General features: G+C 37.9%; 1 long non-coding RNA gene across 1 annotated transcript in view; it reads right to left on the reverse strand.

The window, feature by feature from the left end:
• Nucleotides 1-755: 755 nt before the first annotated feature.
• LOC124167945 overlaps nt 756-21,958 on the reverse strand; it is a 98,172-nt gene continuing 76,969 nt past the window's right edge. Inside the window, exon 3 of the long non-coding RNA XR_006866795.1 lies at nt 756-953. This is a non-coding gene — a long non-coding RNA (uncharacterized LOC124167945). The remainder of the gene's footprint in view (nt 954-21,958) is intronic.

A 21,958-nucleotide genomic window follows, 5' to 3' on the forward strand; every position in this document is an offset into this window, starting at 1 on the left:
TACATACCACGAGCCGCCATTTTGACGAGCGATTTAAACCTTAGTTAATGTCCGTAGACAGATTTCTCCTACTCGGCAACAGATGTATATTTTCTTTGCTCCACTTGCAACAATATCGCACGATTTCATTATTATCAGAGACAAAACAAAATAGATTTTATCTGACCCATCACTCTGATTACAAGCATGATTTAAACCTTGGCGTAAGAATACCTCATTATCATACTTCATACGAACCATTTTTCTTAAACATTTTCTGGGATGGGCACCCGCACGTTCCGCATTCAATACCCCCAGTATTAGTTACTCCTAAACCCCCCCTAGCCTCAGTGGCGCAGCGAGGGGGGGTTTTGGGGGATAACCCCCCCCCACAAAGCTCAGAGAAATTTTTAAGAATAATCCATTTTACTTAATTGGATTGATATTACTATTAGAATAGTGTAAGGGTTGATAAAATATCCCTCAGAAAGCCATAAAACTCACCATTTTTAACCATTTATCTTAAAATTCCGCAATTTATTAATCTCGCACCTACCGCTTATGCTGGTGGGTATTCCATAGCCCCACACACCCCGGAATTAGTTGCACCTAAACCCCCCATCCTTAATTCCTAGCTGCGCCCCTGTCTAGCCTTAATTCGTTGCTGCACGCCTGTGTTGTGATACCCTTCCAAGATGACGTCCTTCCCAAATCCTGGGATTTAGGTACCTAGCGGGCGAATTGGGACACAAGTTACGGAGAAGAACTTACCTGAAGGAGGCTCAACACCACGGGCTTCGATACTTCGGCCATTTGCATTCGATCCCTTCACGTGATCCGCCAATTACAAGCGAGCCATTTTTCTTTGGATCAGCGCATGCGTCAATTAGAATGATTTGGAGATAATGTGTACAATTTTTCCCGGGAGTCGACACTGTCCGCACGTACACAAGCTGTGGCAAGAGACGAATTTCCTGAAATAAAGCAAAGAAGAGCACACCGTCATGTTCAAATTCTCGAGTCTTCTTATCCGAAATTACATTCGCCGAAGCTGAATTTACATGATTAGAATGATGCAATGATAAGAAAAAGAGAATTTTCACTCCACGATAAAAAGAAGAACACAATGGTAATTTCCATACTTTTAATGTCACAACTCAGCAACCGACCGTGGTTTCAACACGTAAGTGTCATTTTCAAGGTGAAAAAACCCAGTACTCTCTCGGTACATATACCCAGGCCAAGGTAGGAGGTGGGGGCATATGGAATTAATGTCAATACTAGATTTTTACTAGATTTTATGAAAAATTCGAAATTGCCAATAGCCCGGATGGACTTTGTAATGATGCTTTATTTTGTACTGACTCTCCTATGTTAAAATGCATCCCCATGACGTCAAAACCCTGACCTTCACTCCGATCCACTCGATGTATGTTTTCGTCCTTCACTCACTTGTTCACCAAAACCGTTTCCCCCTCCCACTCCCCCACACCTAATTCCATATGCCCCCACCTCCTACCTTGGCATGGGTATATATACCGAGAGAGTACTGGGTTTTTTCACCTTAAAAATGACACTTACGTGTTGAAACCATGGTCGGTTGCCGAGTTGTGACATTAAAAGTGTGAAAATTACCATTGTGTTCTTCTTTTTATCATGGATATAAAGAACTTCCACAAAATCGAGCCGGATACGATTTTATAGAATTTTCACTACTTTATTCATTCCTGTACGTTAGGGATTCTGCAATATTTTCAAAACAGAAACGCTACAACTGATAGAATTACGAAAAATATGCAATCACCCATTTTAAACCATTTTATTACAATATAAACTGCTATTACTGAAAAATACAGGGAATGAATCTCTTACTCACAAGATTTTAATCATTAATACTTAAAAACTTGGGTTTCGGTTCAATCTGTTCTACTACATAAATATTATGTGCGAGCGCAAGGATAATTTCCAACTAAATGTTAACTTACGGACAAAAATATTTCATTGTCTCTAAATAATCGCTTTCAACTTATTATGACCAATGATATCTGATGCCGTGGATTACAATACATCTTTCTCTTCCCTTTTCCTTCTAATACATATTTATCTAATTTATTTTCCCTGAGACTCATAACAATTTATACAGAAAAAGATGATGTTTCAATCATATTCCTTGACAGCCGAGTGAAATACTTTTCAAATTATGAAAAATCAATCAAAATGAAACTTAAAGGTTGAGAGTAAGAAGAAAAATAAGATAAACGTCATAAATAGATGCATGAAAAACTGAAAGACACCCTTAGCTGAAAATATCGACCACTATTTTTCTTTTTGACACTCAGATTTCGCTATTCCCTCAGGATATTCCGGTTAATATAGAAATAAAGCTTTTTTTTAAATTATTCCAATGACGGTTGTGTGGACTTGTGGATTAAAGATGACCACGAAAACGTAAGAGACTCGAATTCAGCTACATACATTTAGCCATGGAATATTTGGTCAATTCGGAAGGACGGCTTATTTTACATTCATTTGAAAAATATTGATTCATCGCATCATGATGGAATGGACTTTTAAATAAACGCGTATTAAAGAGATGAGAGATGACCACCTAAACAAAACTGACATGGAGACACAAATTGCCATGGAGACGGCGAGAAGAATGGAGTGGTCAAAGTCACAATGTTTTTGTCGAGTCATGAAAACTTGCAAAGCTTCCAATGTGTGCCCAAGGTGACAGGCGAACAAAGAGAAAGCCAATTTAGGCGTTTCCGACACCACGAGTCCATCAAAGAGCTACTGCGGCCTCGCGGACAGCAAATAGTGGCATCGGATTTTCCTTTGGCTGAAGTAGCCGCCCTCAAAAATCAATTTCGCTACTAATCCTGTCCTTAAATCGTGAATAGCTGAAAGAAAATGAGGTGCATAGGTCAAGGACGCCTGTCGTTTCATTTTCTACACTATCAATCAAACTATAATTATGAACTGTTTCCGGCATCTTGTTTTTGCTAAGGGTATTGTTTTACTAAATAGTATTTACCATGTTGAATTAATTATTATTCACATTTTTTTAAAATGATGTTTTGCTCAGAGCATTTATTTGAAGTGTAACACTATGGAGTGATTCTTTCCTGCATTCAATACTACCTTTTTGTGCTACATGGCTCATCTGATGTTACCCAAATACACTTGTACCCCACTATAGCTGTACTCTTAAGGGCTTCCAATGCGTTTCATGTTTCCATTTTTGTACTTCATGTATTTAAGGGGGTATATTTAAAATTATTATTATTATAAATGCATAGGGCAAATTTCATGGATATAATAATGATAATATGAACATGAAACTTTGCCTTTAAGGCCCACTGAACAGACTAATACGCTACTTACGATATGAACATGAAATTTTACTCACCTTCCCCGAATACTTCATTGGAGTAAAGAGCGTTAATGTAAAAATAGGAATTTAGTAACCATTGGAAGCGTTTTGTGTGAGATTGAAGTGCTCCATGCTCAATGGCAGCGTTCATAGAAACAAATAGAGTCAAACCTAGGCGAATAAGCGAAAAAAAATTACGCTAAGATTTGATCGCAATCGAATTAGTACGATTTTTTAAACGCGTCGTATTGATTTCTTTGCGTTTCTCTTCCGTTTTTATTAACTGAAGCCACGATCATGCAAGACATCAAATAATTAACAATAACCTGGGTTCGATTAAAAGTAGCTCTAGTCAAAATTTCAAATATTTGGCAATGATTACGCGAGAAAGCGGCTGAGTAGCTACATTTGAATGCCGTACACGTCGAAGGTACCTACTTGAGAAAAAACGAATCATTGTTTTTACTTTACTGTCAACTTTTAAACATTGCTTGAATTAAAAATTTAGAAGCTACGATTCTGGGCTAAGAAACAAATCCTTTCAAAAATGAAGAACGTGCAGTAATAGCCCTCCCCACTAAGGCAATCTCTCGGATAGTTCGTGGTTGGTTATTGGAAAGACGTCATCATTACGGAATGAGCTCTCCTCTAAGGTTCATCCGAACTTTCCGTCACGGAAACTCGTACGAGAGCGGCTGAAATAATGGAGAGTCTCGCAAAATGATTCCGTTTCTCGGGATCGGAAAGGGATGCGCCAGCTGATAAGTAAGTAATAGAATATTTTTACCGTGTGCTGCAGGAGCTGGTAAGAAGTCACAAGTTATTTGGCACGGTATGTGTACTAAAAATTAAGGGAAATGGATGATTATGTACGGAATCAGGAATTTTATAAAGCTACAGGTGAAGTCAGTTCACAGTTGTTTAAACAAGGCAGTAAATTTAGCATAGTGGATAGCATAAAATCGCTTCCGAGTGACGGAATCGGAGACCGAAACGGAAAGTTAGATTCCGAAATCTCGGAAACGCGGAGGCGTAGTTACTAGATATCACAGGATCATTTTTCCCATTCCTTTTGAAGGACAGCTCCAACGATCTATCCTATAGGGTGGTTTCCTATTTTTTTTATTGCCTAAATCGAAAGATTATTACTCCTGGAGAACATATTTCACGCTTTTAAATTTTTAAAGGACGATATCTATTTTTCGCGATTAAAGGAAAAGTGAAAATTTTCAAGCGCGCGAAAACGCGACGGGTAAGTATGAATGCCGGGAAAACTCCCGTGTGACGTCGTGCTGGTTCCCGCTGCCGCAAGTGAGGTCACCTTGGGGCGAGGCTCTGACATGAGCGCTGTTACAACGCAGGATGGTAGCAGGTAGCAGAGTACCATGCTAGCTGGTAGCACTTGGCTTAAATAAGGATTTTTAATACCTTATCAAACGAGGAAAACTTTCCGACCTTAGCCAGTTTTAATAGGTGATTATTAAGACATTTTTCCATGAGCTCTGTGCCTCATGCATGTATTGGTAATCTCAGACGATGTAAAACTGCAATCTAATTCTCCAATCTATCGCCTTTCGTTTTCTTTGATGAAGGAAACTACCCTATTATGGCGGATACACGACCGTTTCCTACGATTATTTTCCGCAATTATTCGAGGGATGGAAATCCCATCGCTCTATCCATCGCTCCACGCGTCCTTTTTCCGTCGCTGAAACCATCGCTAGCACAATCCTGCACCCAATCAGAACGCTCGGCCACAATCTGCGATTGTAAATCCTTGCTTAACTTTTAACTGAATGAGAGTTATATGGAAAGTGACAGTATAAGCGATGGAATAAGGGACGGTGTGAATGACCAAGTGATTCAGAAAATGATGGGGCAAGCGATAACTCTTTTGGTCCATGAAAACCTTTCGTTTCCGCTATCATTCTGAGGGACAGAAAAAAACATACATCAGGCTTTAGATAAAAGTAACTGCGGCAGGCAATATTCAGCGGAAGGGCATCTTGACTTAATAATAAAGATTGATATGCTCATATAAAGTAACGCACAAATGACTAATAATTTCAATTTGTTATTTTTTTGTATTAAGTCTAGTCTTACAGTTTAAGACGCTGATCAGAGATAATAATTCTATAAATTTTACAACAACGTGTTTTAAGCTACATGTTACCTAGTTTTAGTTGGTATCACAATTACACGCGCATATTTGTGGTAAGGGTTGGTTTTTTCCAAGACCCTACTACACAGAATTCATTCTGGTGCCTAAGTGGTTAGGCTCAGAACTTTTTTCATAGATGCCGGAGCTATACACATGGTAAAAATTAAGCATCTCAACTTAGTAGCACAATCTCCGTTGGTAACCTTTTATCATGGGTGTAGCCAGGGGGAGAGGGCAACTGCCCCCGTTAGAAGTTTTAGTTCAAGCAAAAGTTATGAACAAATTTTCCTTTTGAAGAAAAATTATATTAGTACAAGGCATGGAACTATAATGAAAATCATTAGTTTAAAGTATATCGGGACTAGCCGCGGTGATAACTTTTACGGGAGTCACCCGCAATGCACAATCGTGCGAAAGATCCACAGAGAAAAAATCATTCGCCTTGACCGGGATTCGAACCCGGATCCCCCGATTTCCGGTGGAGTGCTTTAGCCTCGGTAGCTTAAACTGGCTAAAGCACTCGACCGGAAATCGGGGGATCCGGGTTCGAATCGTCAAGGCGAATGATTTTTTCTCTGTGGATCTTTCGAAAAATCATTATTTTTTTTCGAGCAAATATTTATAAAAACTAATAAATTGATGTCACAATTTCCTTAAAATTTTGGTCCATCATCTGAATGCTAATCGCTTTATTTAAGTTTGGCGTGCACAACATTAGAGACATTGAATGAAACTAAATTCCTCGTAAGAAATTTTGGATTTTTTAGACAGTCAGTCTCAAAAAATATCCTCGCCTAAGTAGCATAATTTTTTCGTGGCCTTGAAAAAATTCAAATACTGAGGCAATTGAAGGGAAAATTGCATTGTGCATCTAAACAACTTGGAGGTAACTGATATCTAACTTGGAGATAACTCTGCCACAGACACTGAAAGCGAAGACGAACGTGTGAGAAAAAAAGTCCAAAAATATTTAAAGCCGTGTTCACAAGAGAACTAGATCAACACCATTCAGTATATAAAAAATTACACATCCAGTACGACGTTTTTTTTTTAATAATTTACGAAAATATGGAATATGCAATACGTAATAAAATTCAATTGGAATATTTACGCAAAGTGACGTCGGAAGGAGTCCCTAATTTTTTAAATTTAATTTTAAACCTTGTGCATCCATCATGGCTGTTTAATTTAAGTTTGACGCGAAAAAAGAATCCACATAAGAAATTCCGGATTTTTAGGGCACTCACTCACAGATAAATGTCCTCTTCTTTGGAATAAGAGCTTTTTCTCATGGCCTTAAACAATTTCAAGTCTAAAGCGATTCATGGGAATATTGTGTCGTGGCAGTGCTAAGCCAATGGAAGGGAAGACAGAAGTGTGAGATGGGAAGTGCGGGAAAACGTATATAAAAAGAAACTGCGAATATTGCATGAGCATATTTACTCCTCCCTCCTCTCTTTACCTCGTGAATGACACTATTCTTCGTTTGTCATTTCATTATAATGTTGAATATTGTTTAGTTTGTTGTTGTCAACGTTTTTTTAAATATTTTTAATCGTTTTTCTTGCCGTTATAAGTCCTTTGTTATTGGCTTTCTGCTGTTTTCGGACTGCGTTAAATATAATAATAATAATAAATAATAATAAGATTGGCAAATATAGAATATGCAAATGTAAAAAAATTAAAAATTAAATATTTTCGAAATTGTGACGTCTGAAGGAGTCCCCTAGCATTTTTTTAAATTTTAAACCTTGTGCATCCATATTATCAGTGCCGGTTGTTTTATTAGTTCGACGTGCACAGAATTAGAGACATTGATTAAAATATGTCTCACAAGAAATTCCAGATTTTTGAGGCCCTCAGACGCAAATAAATGTCCTCTCCTGCGTAGTAAAAGCTTTTTTTCATAGCCTTGAAAATTTCAAGACTAAAGCACTTTATGAGATTATTTTCTCGTGCCAGTGCTGAGCCACTGAAAGCAAAGACGAACGTGTGAGATTGGAAGTGCGGGAAAATGGATATAAAAGAGACTGCGAAAATTACATGGGCTCGCTAATTTTACTTTCTTAGGCTGTGAAGGACAGGATGTCTCCAATCACGTTATTTCTGGGAAACATTACGGATGAATGGGCTTGGAGGTGACAAAAAGCATCACCTTATGTACATACGTAAACTATTTTAACCCAATGTTGCTCCTAAGCAACATCAACAATGTATACATTTTCAGCTCTATTTCGGAAATATCGATATATTCACTACATAAACGCTCAAAAATCGCACACCGAATCAAATCCATTAACCTAGTACTATAAGGGCCCCCGCGCACTGGCAACTTTTACAAAGCAACTATTTAGTTGCTTCGAGGAAGTCCAAATGAAATACACGGCATTGACTGTGGCCCCGCGCACGGGCGACTTTTTAGTTGCGACAACTAAATAGTTGCCCGTGCGCGGGGCCACAGTCAATGCTATGTGTTTCATTCGGACTTCCTCGAAGCAACTAAATAGTTGCTCGTAAAAGTTGCCAGTGCGCGGTGGTCCTTCAGGGCTATCTCTATGAGCGGATTTGATTCGGTGGGCGATTGTTGAGCGTTTGAGTGGAGGTAACGATATCTAAAATACGAATTATTTTGTGGTGCAAATCTTAATGACGAAATATTTCGCTGCCACGCTAATAATGATGGAGTGCAAAATTTTCAATTTTTCAAAGTAAAAAATCTTGACATGGATTTCTTCCCGAAGTAGCTCTGGGTTAGAAAGGGTTAAGCGACATTTGGGTGGTATGAGGGTTTCTTGAGAGCTAAATTTTGTTGTCAATTCGCACGCAGCGGAAAAGCATGCATTTCATCAAATTAGCTATATACTTACTTATTGTTGAAGTTAATGAATTAATCAATTGCTAATTTCAATTAAAAGAAATAATCAAAAGGGTTGTCAAGGGTTTAGAGTTGTTGATTAGTTACAGTATAAGATCAATCGGTCAAAAGAGACAACAAAGATGTGTATAATTTGAGATTGATAAGATCATTAATTACATTAATACTGTGCCTTACTTTTATGGAGCAAAGGAAGAAATAATTCCAATACTTATAATAATGTGAAAAGGAAAATTCGACGTTAGTTAATTGCAGAAATTATGAAATGGAACTATATCCCATTCTTTTCTCCTCTCGCCGATCCCCAGAATTTCCCTTATCATACGTTCCCTGTACTACCACCTCTCCTTACTTATTAACTTTCTACCACGTAATGTCCATCCTTTCGTACACTCATCTGACTCATTCATCTATTTCCCAGTGGCGTAACTATGGGGAGGATGTGGGGGATAGATCCCCCAAAACCTCAGAGAAAAAAAATTATTACCAACTATATCGTCTAGTTTTGATGCATAATAGCTGCAACTACTTAAAAGTTAAAGTTCCAAAATTATGTAAAATGTTTTTCCAGGATATCATTTTTTTAATTGTCTGGGGGGGGGGGGGGGTTGCTACCCCATTTCCCCCGAAGCATGTTCCTAGTTACGCCACTGCTATGTCCCATATATATCCGTCAAAGCCAAGCTACTCTTTTTCCCCTTTCATATTTTCCGTTAATTTTTTCAATTTGTATTTTTGTAATCCTGTCTCTTATGCTTTGCTATTGTTCATATATTACACTTCTTACTTATATCCATTATTATCATTTTACTGCTTCCCTGTAAATTGGCAGAAATACTGTAAGCCATCAAAGAAATATATGTATATAAATATCCTAAAATTGAAGCGTCAGGGGATAGGTACTAAGAAGATAGGATATGTCAGAGTATTGAAAGATGCCACGAGAGAAAAAAATTCGAGGGGCACTGAAGTCCCCTAAGCCCAGCCCTCTCCGCTAACTAAGTGACTGCCACCAGAGGCTCTGTTCTACCGCGCCATGGAAACCGGTTCTGGTAAATCGTCGTGGCTGCCTTCGGCGAGAAAAGGATCATCACGAGAGATCCTGCCCATGGTGCACAACATGATGGATGAACGGAACTGGAGTCCCAAGGAGGTTGTAAACATATAGAGACGCTCTTTCCGAGTTTTTTACGTGGTCTAAGTTCCGCCATCTTAGTTTGACAATTTTCGGACTTAGTCTCCGACTGATATTTTGAGGTGGCTAAGTTTTGTTCCGAAAACGAACTACATTAAGTTGAAAATGCCACCATAATTATTAGTATGTACCTATTTCGACGGTGATTGTCATAGGATTTTTCCCATCATTCGCAATAATTATATTAATGTATAAACCCTGTGTCTGTTCGCCACTTTACTGGTGGGGATATCCTTGAAAATATACTTTCTTACTGTAATTGATAGATTTCCGTTGGCTACAATAAAATTAAATACCAGTATAAGTACAGGTAAATGACTAGTTTAATCTCGTAAAATTTTATATTCAGCTGAGCTGGTTGTAGGACGTAAATGTTGTGATTGATAATAATTTTTCCCAGGGAAAAGATTTTTGAGTCATAACTTCGCGAGGCCTACCAATGAAGTAAGAAAAAAAAGGTTTACATTGCGCATTCCATAAGTTATTTTAATTTATTAACGAGTTATGACCAAAAATTTTAACCAAATAGTAGGCATTGACCCTTATGGGACTGTCAATGTTTTGGTCAAAGTGGGCATTGCTCGTCCTACCCAAGCACCCCTATGCCGGCCAAACTTCGCTCCACGCTCGAAACCAGTGGTGCCCCCTCCGGTTATTTGCAACCTCTTTGTGCAGCCCGCATTATAGCATGGGAGAATTCATGACGAACTTCCACTGTGACCTCTTGTCCTTCACGAATTCTCTTCGGATCCTTGCTCATTATTCAAATATCTCTACATCCACAACAGAATGGTCACTTTAATTTTCACGAAAAAAATACTTTTTGGTCAATGTTTATTTTCCGACAAAGGCCTTGGTCGGAAAATAAACATTGACTAAAAACGGATAGATATGCGAATTCCTTATTCCCTTAACCATAAAGGACTTTAATAAATGCCAATCGTAATTTCGTTAGAGCATTTCCTTTGTATGTGCAAATGGCTGATGTCCTAACACTCCCTGCCTAACGCGTTTTAGGCGGCTTGCGGGGTAATATGTAGATGTAGATCTGTAAACTACACGCAAGCCACCTCACCAGGCGTGTGGTGGGGGTTGTTTGGACACCAGCTGTTGACAAAAAATAAAGAATATGCAAGTTTCATCTGAGGTATCCGCGGCGTTTCTTCATAAGAGTCGACGCCAGAAGGATGGCTGGATACACTGTCGTCACCTATGGACTCCCAACTCAACTCGGAGGAACGCCCGGAAGCCGAGAATCTTATAAAGAATATGCAAGTTAACGCGCGTACTTGATCCCACATTTATCAAAGTTTTGTTCAGGGAAAAACGAATTCTTATGCCTACCCGTTCGACAAAATATCTCTCTATTAATCTTTATCTTTTCTTCGGACTTAAAAATATAGCAAGGTTCTAAGATACTCTCCGTATTGGTCTGAAAGATATCCAATCTTAATTTCTTAAGCAATCAAAGCCTAGCTTCTAGCCTCCGAGTCTACTGCGGCTCCCAGCCTAATTTATTTAAAAGCCATGTAACCCTTTCCGCTCGCTCTTGACAGTTGTAGACGAAACTTTTCTTTGTATTTTGTAAAAGTCACGTTTTAAGTCTTTCTGTATAATAAAATCTTACCCAATTATCTAAATAACCACGGTTATTTACATAGGATTAGATTGCATTAAATTTTATTCAATATCAAGTATAACTCAATTCAAGTACAAGTACATGTTCAATATCAAGTACACTAGCTTGTTTTCCCGAAATGAATTTTTCAACATTTTATGCTTTTTGCTACCTTACGCACCGCGAATAATCGAGATTATACTGTACTTGCGTTTTGCACGAGTATGCAGGGAGTTATTTTAGGAATAAAAACTTTATTTTTGATTCATTTTACTACACTAAACAAAAAAATATGAATATCTGCATCGAAAGCAAACCTGCAGATGGTAAATTTATTCATAGCGGCGTATACCTCGCCTTTTCCTGTTCCCACGGCACAGGTACGGCGTATTAGATTATTTGACGTTCAAAGATTGGGTGGCTTCATTAGAGACGACCCTCTATCATCCATTCGGGCACTTGGACGAGTCTCCGGAAAGGCTGTTAATGAATGGCCTAGATTTATACTTAATTGTTTATACTGTTCGAGTTTTAGCGCCCGAAGAATAAGGGAGATTGGTATATTTATGTATTGTAATAGAATATCATTAGATATTGTACTAGCATCAATATTTATTCATAATGATTTTCCTCTTCATATTGTTAAGATGTGTGCTGCTTTAGTTATAGTACTGGACGCAGGACTTAAAACCTGCGTCTTAAATTCTAACTTAGATTTAAAATTTATTTTCTAATGCATAAAATAGCCTGACCAAGGTCACTTTTCAAGAAACATGAAAATGTGAAGCGTCAAATATGAATTTTTTTGTAGCATTTACAGTCCACAAATCAATTTCTAATTTCAGTAAATTTATTTTTTTATCTCAGAGTGATGCTGCGGTTTCTAGTATCCACCAAAAAAATGGTGCTAAGGTGATCCAATTTTTGTAACGAAAGTAGGACAAAGTCATGCTTTTTTAGTGTCTAAATGAATTTTTGCCTTCTTGCCATTGTGTCATCATTAAGAAATAGTGTCTGTGGTTAGATTCAAACATTCCAGTTAAATAATAATGGCACTAATAAATGGCAGTAATCTGAAACAGCAATAGCAGCGGCTGATTTAAACACTTATTGCACTAACAACTGGTAAAAACGCTACAGTACATAATTATTCAATGAAACGCCGATCAATGCCGTAAATTACAGCAGTATTTGAAAAGTGGATACAAAAGGATGAAAAAAGTTCTATCTAATAATCACGGCCAAACCTCCATAATGTGACGAATGCCACATATTTTCGGCGTTTCTCCTAACGTTTCAGTTATTTGGCATTGATGGAATCTATTCCCATTAATTCGACGTCAAACCAGCAGATAACTCTCCCTGTATTTTCATCATAAGCTGGATTTTATGGCTAAGATTTACATACACTTAATGTCGCATTATGCCGATTCAATCTTTTTCGTAGATACCTCGCCAAGTAGCCATGGACTATTTCAGCCATGAAAAATTGACAACGACTCCTTGAAGCTTTCTGATGACTATGAGGATTATTCTCTTCTACGAATTTGGGTTCTAATTCGGATGACGTCAAAGATTTATCCAAATACGGCCATTGTTTGGAAGTTTGATAAACGACCGCTTACGGCATGCGAGGGATCACTTTCACGAGAATAGTTCATTTCAATCGTGTCATTGCTGTAGCCTCGAGAAGTGAATGACTCATCGACGGTTCATTTGAAGACCGTATAACTCATTGTAATAAATAATAACAACAATAATAATAATAATAAAACTATAGTTAATAATAGACCAGATATAGTGTTGATTGACAAGAAATATAGAACTTGCTACATAGTTGATATTGCCGTGCCACTGTCGCATAACATCGAAAAGACAATTACAGGAAAAATTAACAAGTACCAAGATCTGGCAATAGAAATAAAAAGAATATGGAATATGGAACAGGTTTATATAGCTCCAATTGTCATCTCAGCTACCGGTATCATCCCAAAACACATACAAAATAGTTTCAAAATACTCAACCTCCATCCAAATACTTACATCAAACTGCAAAAGGCTGTAATAATTTCAACCTGTCATATCACGAGAAAATTTCTCAACGCAATTCAATAGTGAAGAGTTACCTTGGTGAAAACCCGTGCTCTTAACACTAAAGCTACTCAGTGAAAACTGAAGAAAATTTAAGAAAAAACATAATAATAATATTTGGAGTGATTAAATGGTAAAAACCAAAATAGCGAGCATAGTAATATCAACACGTGCATCACTCACAAAATTTAATTTACGTCATCCAAAGGCTGCAATAGAGAGACGAACACTACCTCGATATAGGAGGGAGGGACTAATTAATATACAGCAAATCCTAAAAAATCAAATGCGCGGAATAAAAAAATTTCTTTCACAACAACTCAAAGAGTTCAATGCAATGAATAATTCAATAGTATATATTGACGATAACTTAACGATATTAGACTTAAAAAATGGCATGTATTCAACAACAAACCAGCACAAGAACCGTTCAATGAAATAGGTAGAAATATGGGCCTAGAAAGAATTACATGGACGACACTTAAATGCCCTCAATCAACCATATGTTGATAAACGTTCTTTAAACAAATGGTTGTCATTGGGGTATTTTTATGGAGAATCTGAAGGGTTAATCGTAGTTAAAATTATGCTAAATGCATACTGAGTGATAAAAGCGCAACAGATGATAAATATAGAAGACGTTTTCAGGTGCTAGAAGCAATTCAACACATCATATCTGGTCGTAAGATATAAGACATAAGTTGCAAAAATTATTCACCGAAAACTGGCCTACCAACACAAATTAATAGATACCAAGACCCTATATTATGAATACCAACCCGAAACTGTGCTTGGAAATAGTTCATATAAACTCGTATACGATTTTTCGATTCAAACAGATAAAGATATAGACAATATTAGGCCACATATTATGTTGATCAAAAAGTATAATAGAACTTGTTATACAGTTGATATTGCAGTACCATTATTACACAACGTCGAAAGGACAACAGCCGAAAAAATTAACAAGTAAGTACCTAGAATTGGCAATAGAAATAAAAATAACATGGAATAAGTTTTTATAGCGCCTATTACCATCTCTGCTACCGGTATCATCGCAAAATAAAAAAAATAGTTTTACAACACTCAATATTAATGAAAAATACATATATCAAATAGCAAAAGATAATAATACTCTCAACTTGCCATATAAGGAGAACATTTCTCAACTCAACGCAACAGTTAGAAGTTACTTCGGAGAGAATCCGTACTCTTCGTATAAAAATGTCGGTGAAAACGGAAGAAAATTTAATGATAATAATAAAGTGGGACAAGCTGATACTCAATAAAAACCATAGATTACAATAGACCAGATATTATTTTATCCAAAAATCACAACAAAAAGCAAATATAGTTGATGTAGCAGTGCTACAGGATCACAAAGTCACGGGAAGAGAGGAAATGGATTCACCAATTAATAATCTCTGCGGAAGGAGCATTAATAAAAAGGTTCAAAGAAGCAATCGAAAACTTTGGAATTCAAAAACACCATACGTAAATGCATTTGTGTTATAGTCTCAGGTTGCATTGAGCGATACTTACTTAGTGGCATTATGTATTATCTCCGTTAGTGTATTTCTTTATGACCATATAGTGCTTTTTTGAGGAAAATATAACATTTTGGTGTTTGATTATAAAGGTGGATCGGAGGGTATCATTATGGTGCAGATATTTATCAGAGCCCGAAACGCAGAATGCGGCGAACGATTCCATGGGTGAGTTGAAAAATAAACTCACCGCCATACCTGCCCATCACACGTCCGTTGCATCAGTGAGTCCAGTTTATATAAAAATCACATTTGGATCAGAGGTGACCGGCTGTCGGGAAGCTAAACCCGTGGGCACGAACAACGATCACGCTATCCCGTCCCTCGATTCCAAGTTCCCACTCCTCAACAACAGACCTATCGAACACCTTTCTCTTCATGACCACAACACCAAGGAGCACCTATCCAAATTCCATGTGCCTCATTCGTTTAATACGCCATCCACTCTTAAGGCATTCAAATTTATCGAAAATTTAAAGGCATGCAACGCTACCCGGTTCACAGAACTCTTAGTATCAAGAAAAGATGCACGAAAAATTATTCCCTTTTTAATTGAGATATCGTGTTCGCAGCGATGATCAACTTCTTTCACTCTACTCACGTTGCTTACGGATGGCGAGAATTCTCGTCATTTTTTTCCCGAACATTCCGGACGGATGACGAAGATTCTCGTCATTTAGGCGCGTCAACGTAAACAATTTTAAAGCGTACAATACGTATTCGTTAATACGTTTTCAGTTGTTTTTCGTTATTCATAATGAATTGATGCATCATTACGTTTGATTGGGTAAAGTTAAATTCTAAACATTAGCTTTTTAAGCATGTTTAAGCCAAAGGCATTACCCCGTAATAGCACCTCCACCTCCACCCAGAATCGGCGTCCCTAGGAATTTAAATACCCCAGTACGCAACGTGTTTAGGATAAAAACGTACATGTTCTAATATTATGAATGCGCTATTCAAAAGTTTCTACCTACTAATTGATTCATTGGCTTAAAAAAACAACAACGTCCGGAATATGAATTTGATTTTTGCACCCTCGCTTTACTTCACTAAGTCGAAAAGAAATAACACAATACAAGAGTCACATGCCAATGCATAGAAATTTGTCCCAAACCACATTATTATTAGCATTATACTAGACTGTAGTTGCAAAGAGAGGAGGTTGGTAGGTACTTACAAAATATTTATTCGAACATTTTAAAATCATCAACCGCGAGTGAATAGAATCTCATACTAAATTAGCATCAAGACTTCAGGAATGAAAAATATATCATAGAAAACATACGAATCAGTCCATCAGAATTGAATGAACCCCTCCCTAAGGTAACATTATCAGTCTATGCACCAGAAACTGAAAATGTGTTAGACTAGTTCCATAAAATGACGTCATAGATGAAAATAACTGGCGGGCTTTACATTCATAAGTCATAAAATTAAGGGAAAAATAATTTAATGGCGAAGAAAATTTTACTGTAAGAACTAAGGAATTCTAATAATCAAAGCATTTGAATGTGCAGTTAACATCGAAAAAAACATTCAGGATTCAATAATAACGCCCAGAGACACTTGTAGAATTGGCATATTTGACGTTGCTCCTAACACAAAAAGTGAAAAAAGAGTCTCCATCTACTGCAGAAATAACATTAAATTACTATCACGATTGAGGTTTGCCGGTATATTAATCATGTCGATGAAAACGTTGAATATAATATTATAGAAAACATCTGAAGGTTACGGGCACCTGGCGGCTTGAAACTGAATCATAGAAAAATAATATATCTTAGAAAACATTCATTCCTGAAGTTTTGATGCTAATTTAGCATGAGATTCTATTCACTCGCGGTTAATGTTTTGAAAATGTTCGAATAAATATTTTGTAAGTACCTACCAACGGAATTTTTACAGAAAATAAATAATATAACCGAAACTATGACTCTTCGAAATGACTTTAATTAATGGCGATTTAAAAGTTTGACAAACTTCTCACATTACATATCATCCGATGTGTAAAAATTATCTACGATTCGCATGGGGGTGTTACTTGTATAAGACGAAACCAGAAACATTAATATAAACCCCTACCACACCAGAAATTTATTTGTTGAAGCGTGTGATAAGATCACTACAGGAGTTCCATAAATACCGAATGCCCGAATAAAATCTTATATCTCGTGCATGAAGAATTACCCAGCCCCCTCTCACAAAAGGCGGTAAACAACCAAAGGAAATCAAAGTTATCGATCACTGAAATAGCAAAAGTAACAGGGAGACGGATGACGGATGGGTTACAAAGGGAAAGCTCCCGCACCGAGACCATGTTGCAAAATGCCAATGTGCTTTTACTGATGACTGGCCTCCCTCATCTTGGCAACTTTGGTGCTCCCCACCGACGTGCTTATAGACTTTATGCTGTACATAAAAACTTCGATTTTTAACCATCATTGGATGCTATTCCTCGTGCATCACGAAATAATTATGATAATATAGTCGTGATTGATTCACAGGCAAGACTTTGGTACCGTAACGTTTGATGTTACAATATTGATGTTAGTGTTGCTAGGGAGTTGTTGATTGGAGAAGAATTGTTGAGAAAAGAGAAGAAAGTGGTCAAGTTGATCGTAGTAGGGAGGCAAAAAGAGACAGTAACTTAAAGAAAATAAAGAGGATTTCGAAAAAAAGGAACGTCTGACGTTACAGTACATGCATTCTTCTTTCGTTCAAAACAAAGTAAAATGCACGTAGTAAAGGCAAGCTATGTCCTCGATGCATGTCATAATACCGTATGTGCTAAGGGTATGATTTCGCACTCCTGATTTATGCACCATTCGGTACAATCATTAATGTGTGAGAAATTCTCTTCAGAGCCAATTTCAAAAAGTTGTCTCTCGGCATTAAAACATGCACTGCTCAATGCCACATCGTTCTGGGTAGATATAATGAACGCGAAGGTAAGAAAACTCCACTGGAATGGCATTCTCTTCTTCCATCTTCCTTGTCGTATATTATTTCGTAGGACGCTATGGAACACCGGCGAAAATTAATGGCCTCGTCAGATTCATGGACATATCTACTTAATTAAATGTCCCATTCTCTTTACTCTTCATGTGCAGGCAAAAGTTGCAAACTCCCTTTTGAAACGCCAAAGGCTAGGTCGGTGACTTGCGGTTTAATCTTGACCTGTCCAACGAATTATTTCTCGTAACTGTTGTTATCAAAAGACTATGCGTTTATCTAGTTCATGTTGCAAACTTTTCAACTAGTAGAAAGAAAACATAGACTTAAAATAATCAACTTAATAGGTTTGGTATATGGTATTAATGTGAATAGTTTAATTCTATATCTTTTATCCACTAAATGAACATTTGCGCTCTGATTAATTTTTTCTGATTAAAATGTATCTCCAGGCAACGCTGGAGAGCATTCTTCTCATGATTTTAGAATATATTTATTGTAGAAATTTCTACCCAACCTGATTCGTTTTCACTTTCAAATATTTCCGGTAGCCTAATTTTTCACATGGAACTAACTAAAATAAAGCCCGTTAACCAGTTGAAGCAAAATATCTTAGCTATTAGAGCAAAAAAATTAATATTTATACTTTATACGAAATAACCTCTGTGGCCAAACTAGGCATAAACATAAATTATTCAAATTTACAGTCCATTCTTAAACAACTTGCCAGAATTAGGTCAAGCTTTGGAGTACCCAGAGATCTTATTTATGCGGCATTTTATAAAAATGTTTCTTTCTTTCTCTCACTTCTCGTATTGAGAGCGTAGAATAAGTTATAATTCTTAACTCTTATTAAGTTTATAATAGAAGAGAAAGCATAATTTGTTTTTTATACAAAGGACCGGACATTTTTTATACGTAAACATGTTAAAGAAGGAGACCAAATGTATTTATCAAAATGTCTACAAAAAATTCCACGAACACTTGTGACACTTTATCGCACAGTAAACCTTAATTTTATCAAAAGGTCTTCACTGGAAACGGTGTGTAATATAGTGGTTTATATCGTAATTTAGGAACATTTTGGGTGGAGCCAGGCACTGATTTGGATTGAATAAGGAGATACGCAAATAAATAAAAGTATAGAAATTTAAGATGCAACAGCTTAGAATTATCTCACGACCACGAAAAATGAAAAGATATATCCCAAATGGATTTTACGATCTGTTACCTGGATTCTGCCACGTCAAATATCCTCATGAAAAAAAATTAATACAAAATTAGGTGACCATTGAAATGCCACGCGACGAAAGCCCTTGCTGTTCAGCCACAAAGCATGTTCCATTGTGTTTTTTTTCTATCAGATAATGGCATTCACATTCTAATATTTAATATTACCAAAAAAATTTCAGACCTTAGATTTCCACATAAAATGAACAAAAGGATGAAAATAATTAGGCAAACACGCATTGACATGAATCCGGACGATTCTTCTACGCTCTGGAGGGCTGTGGGAAAAAGAATATTTCTTTTCACGGTTAAACAAGGTGGAAGATCTCTTTGCTTAAACGTTAGAGCCGTGTCCACTCACGGTATTATTAGCGCTAGAGGAGAGGGTGAAGTGTAAATTTTTACGTCCTTGGCCCCGCTACATTCACCCGAAGCTTGTGTTTCCTCGGACCTCCGAGGACATTATAATGAGAATAGGACACCTCCGAAAAACCATGGCATATTATTTCCTTTTGGGAATCGTCTCGTATGGGCAAGGATATGGATATGTGTACTCATTTAACAATGTGAGACTTAGGAGAGAGAGTGTCAAAAAATGTCCGAAGCTTCAAGGTTCGCACCCGCCACTTTCGCACTGCTGGGACGGCCGGGGTCGGCTGGCCAGCGCCCCCCCCACGTCGGTTGCTTCTCTGTTAAAGAAGGTTGGACTCCCGCGGTATCACTTCCCTCCTTGAGGTCGGATTATGGAAAAAATAGTAACAAATTTCTTTAGTGATTTTTCCGGGTATTCTTCCGCGTTCATCCATTTTGTAGGACAATATTTCGCCAACGTTCCAGTTGGCTTCCTCAGGTCCACTGAAGTGTCGATGCAGAAAGTTGTTCATCTTATATACCCTGTTTGCCGCCTTTTTTTGGGGGTGTGCCCTGATTGGTCAGGATCTTTGAAGACCCTTTTCCACGCGCTGGCGAGATTGCAGCCATCTTCACGGTTGAAGTTCTTTGTCGTTTTGGCGATTTCAATTGCCTCCCTGATTACCCTCGGGTAGTAGCGGCCTTCTTTGTTCAAAAGATAGGCGTTGTCAAAGTCAATATTGTGTGTCGGTCCACTCCATTGGTGTTCCGCCACCGCTGACTGGGTGAAATGTCTATGAAGAATACCGGGAAAAATCACTAAATATCATCATAATCTCCGCGGAAGCCTACTTGGAAACAGAAGTAACAAATTTAAATTGAGCACTTAACGAAAACTTGGCTTCACAGCTTTGGAGAGTTCATAGAAAAAAATTAACGCTCTCTCGACGGCATTTAAAGCCTGAATCACACATTCATTTTTCCCGTTCCTTTGAGTGATAGCTACAGCGATAGCTTTTCAGGGGCCAATGCAGGTAATCGCTGGACGTTTCCGATTTTCCAAATAGCTGTATCATTTCAACCTTTTATTTCGTCACTTTCCGTATTTACCAGGGTTGGCAAGTGAAACGAAACGAAAGTCAAAACCCTTAAAATTTCAATAGTTTCGATCCAGGGAGTGGAATGTAGAAACGAAACGGATTTTAACCCGAGGAGCTAAACTCAGTGTCGAAACGAAATCGGAGTCAAGACAACTTCGGGTCGAAACTGAATTAAAACTCTGGGACGAAACGAAACACAGATAATTTTTCGCACCGCAGGGATCACGTGCTTCACTCTTCGAACAGTTTAGTTTCGACCCACAAATCGAGTACGAAGTATGGTTGAATGGAGTAGAGGTCCGGCCTATCGCCATTAGATGCATGCGGCACTTATATTTTTACCGCTAACAGGAGAACGGTGAACGGAAACTGGCCATTCCATTTTTGAGCTCAATGTATTAACCCCTCCACATGTATGTCCAACGTAATGGGTCGAAAATATTCCCTCTTATCCCCCTCCACTCAACTTCTGGGATCGAAACTCAACTATGAGCGACGGAGTTTAAAGTAATTTAGTTTCGTTCCAGGGAGTTAAGTTTCGTCCCGGATCGAAACTAAACTTCTTGGTGATTTTAATTTCGTGTGGGAGCAAACTAAACCTAGACCTCAAATTTTCGTTTTCTTCCTGTTAGAAACAGAACATTTCCGTTTCGTTTCACTTGCCAACCCTGGTATTTACCCAGTGTCGGATTCAGCGTGCTCTTGACAAAAGGCGCCAAATGGAACCACGGCTTTACGTCCCTTCCGACGAACGGACAGAGTGCTGTAATTGAGTGCTCTCCATAAAGTACTCAAGTAGGGATAGAGCAGCATTTGAAAAATCTCTGCCACTGCCGGTATTTTAAACAATTAATTTTGTCTGCATACATATTTTTTCTTTAAAAAAGTTCACGTTTTCAAAGTAGTCACTTTCACGCATTCGCATCACACTGATTATACTAGCATCATACCTGAGTGAGTATATAAGTTTCCATTTAAAATGAAAAAAAAATTATTTCCCTAAGTTCGCGTCGGAACAGAGGTATATGAGATTTTTAATACTCCAGTACGCAACGTGTTAATTTGGCGAGAATACCTGTAGATAGCGGGGACAAGGCAAATGCGTTCCAAAAAGCCCAAGATATTTTTTTTTCCATTATTTCCGCTGACTGGCGACTCGGCTACCTCGAGGTCGAAGGTCGCGACTCTTCCCACCAGCGCTAGGTGGCGGAGACAGCCAGTCCTACTCGCGCAATATTCCTGTTAGGGAGAATTAATTCCTTTTCCACCATTTTTCAAATTCATAATGACCTTAAATTCGGCGCTTTTGATGCTTTATCAACAACAGCCGCGTGAACGGTGCCTAACACCAAGCGCCATTGAAGCTCGGTAAAATTGCCATTAGAGATAAAGAACTTGAACAGCGTAGTGGTCTGCGCAGTATCCCGGAAAGTTATGGGTCTGTGGCGAAATCTTCTCGGGTTTTCCACAGAGTGAATTT

Source organism: Ischnura elegans, chromosome 11 (assembly GCF_921293095.1).
Source record: "Ischnura elegans chromosome 11, ioIscEleg1.1, whole genome shotgun sequence".
NCBI classification, from domain to species: domain Eukaryota; kingdom Metazoa; phylum Arthropoda; class Insecta; order Odonata; family Coenagrionidae; genus Ischnura; species Ischnura elegans.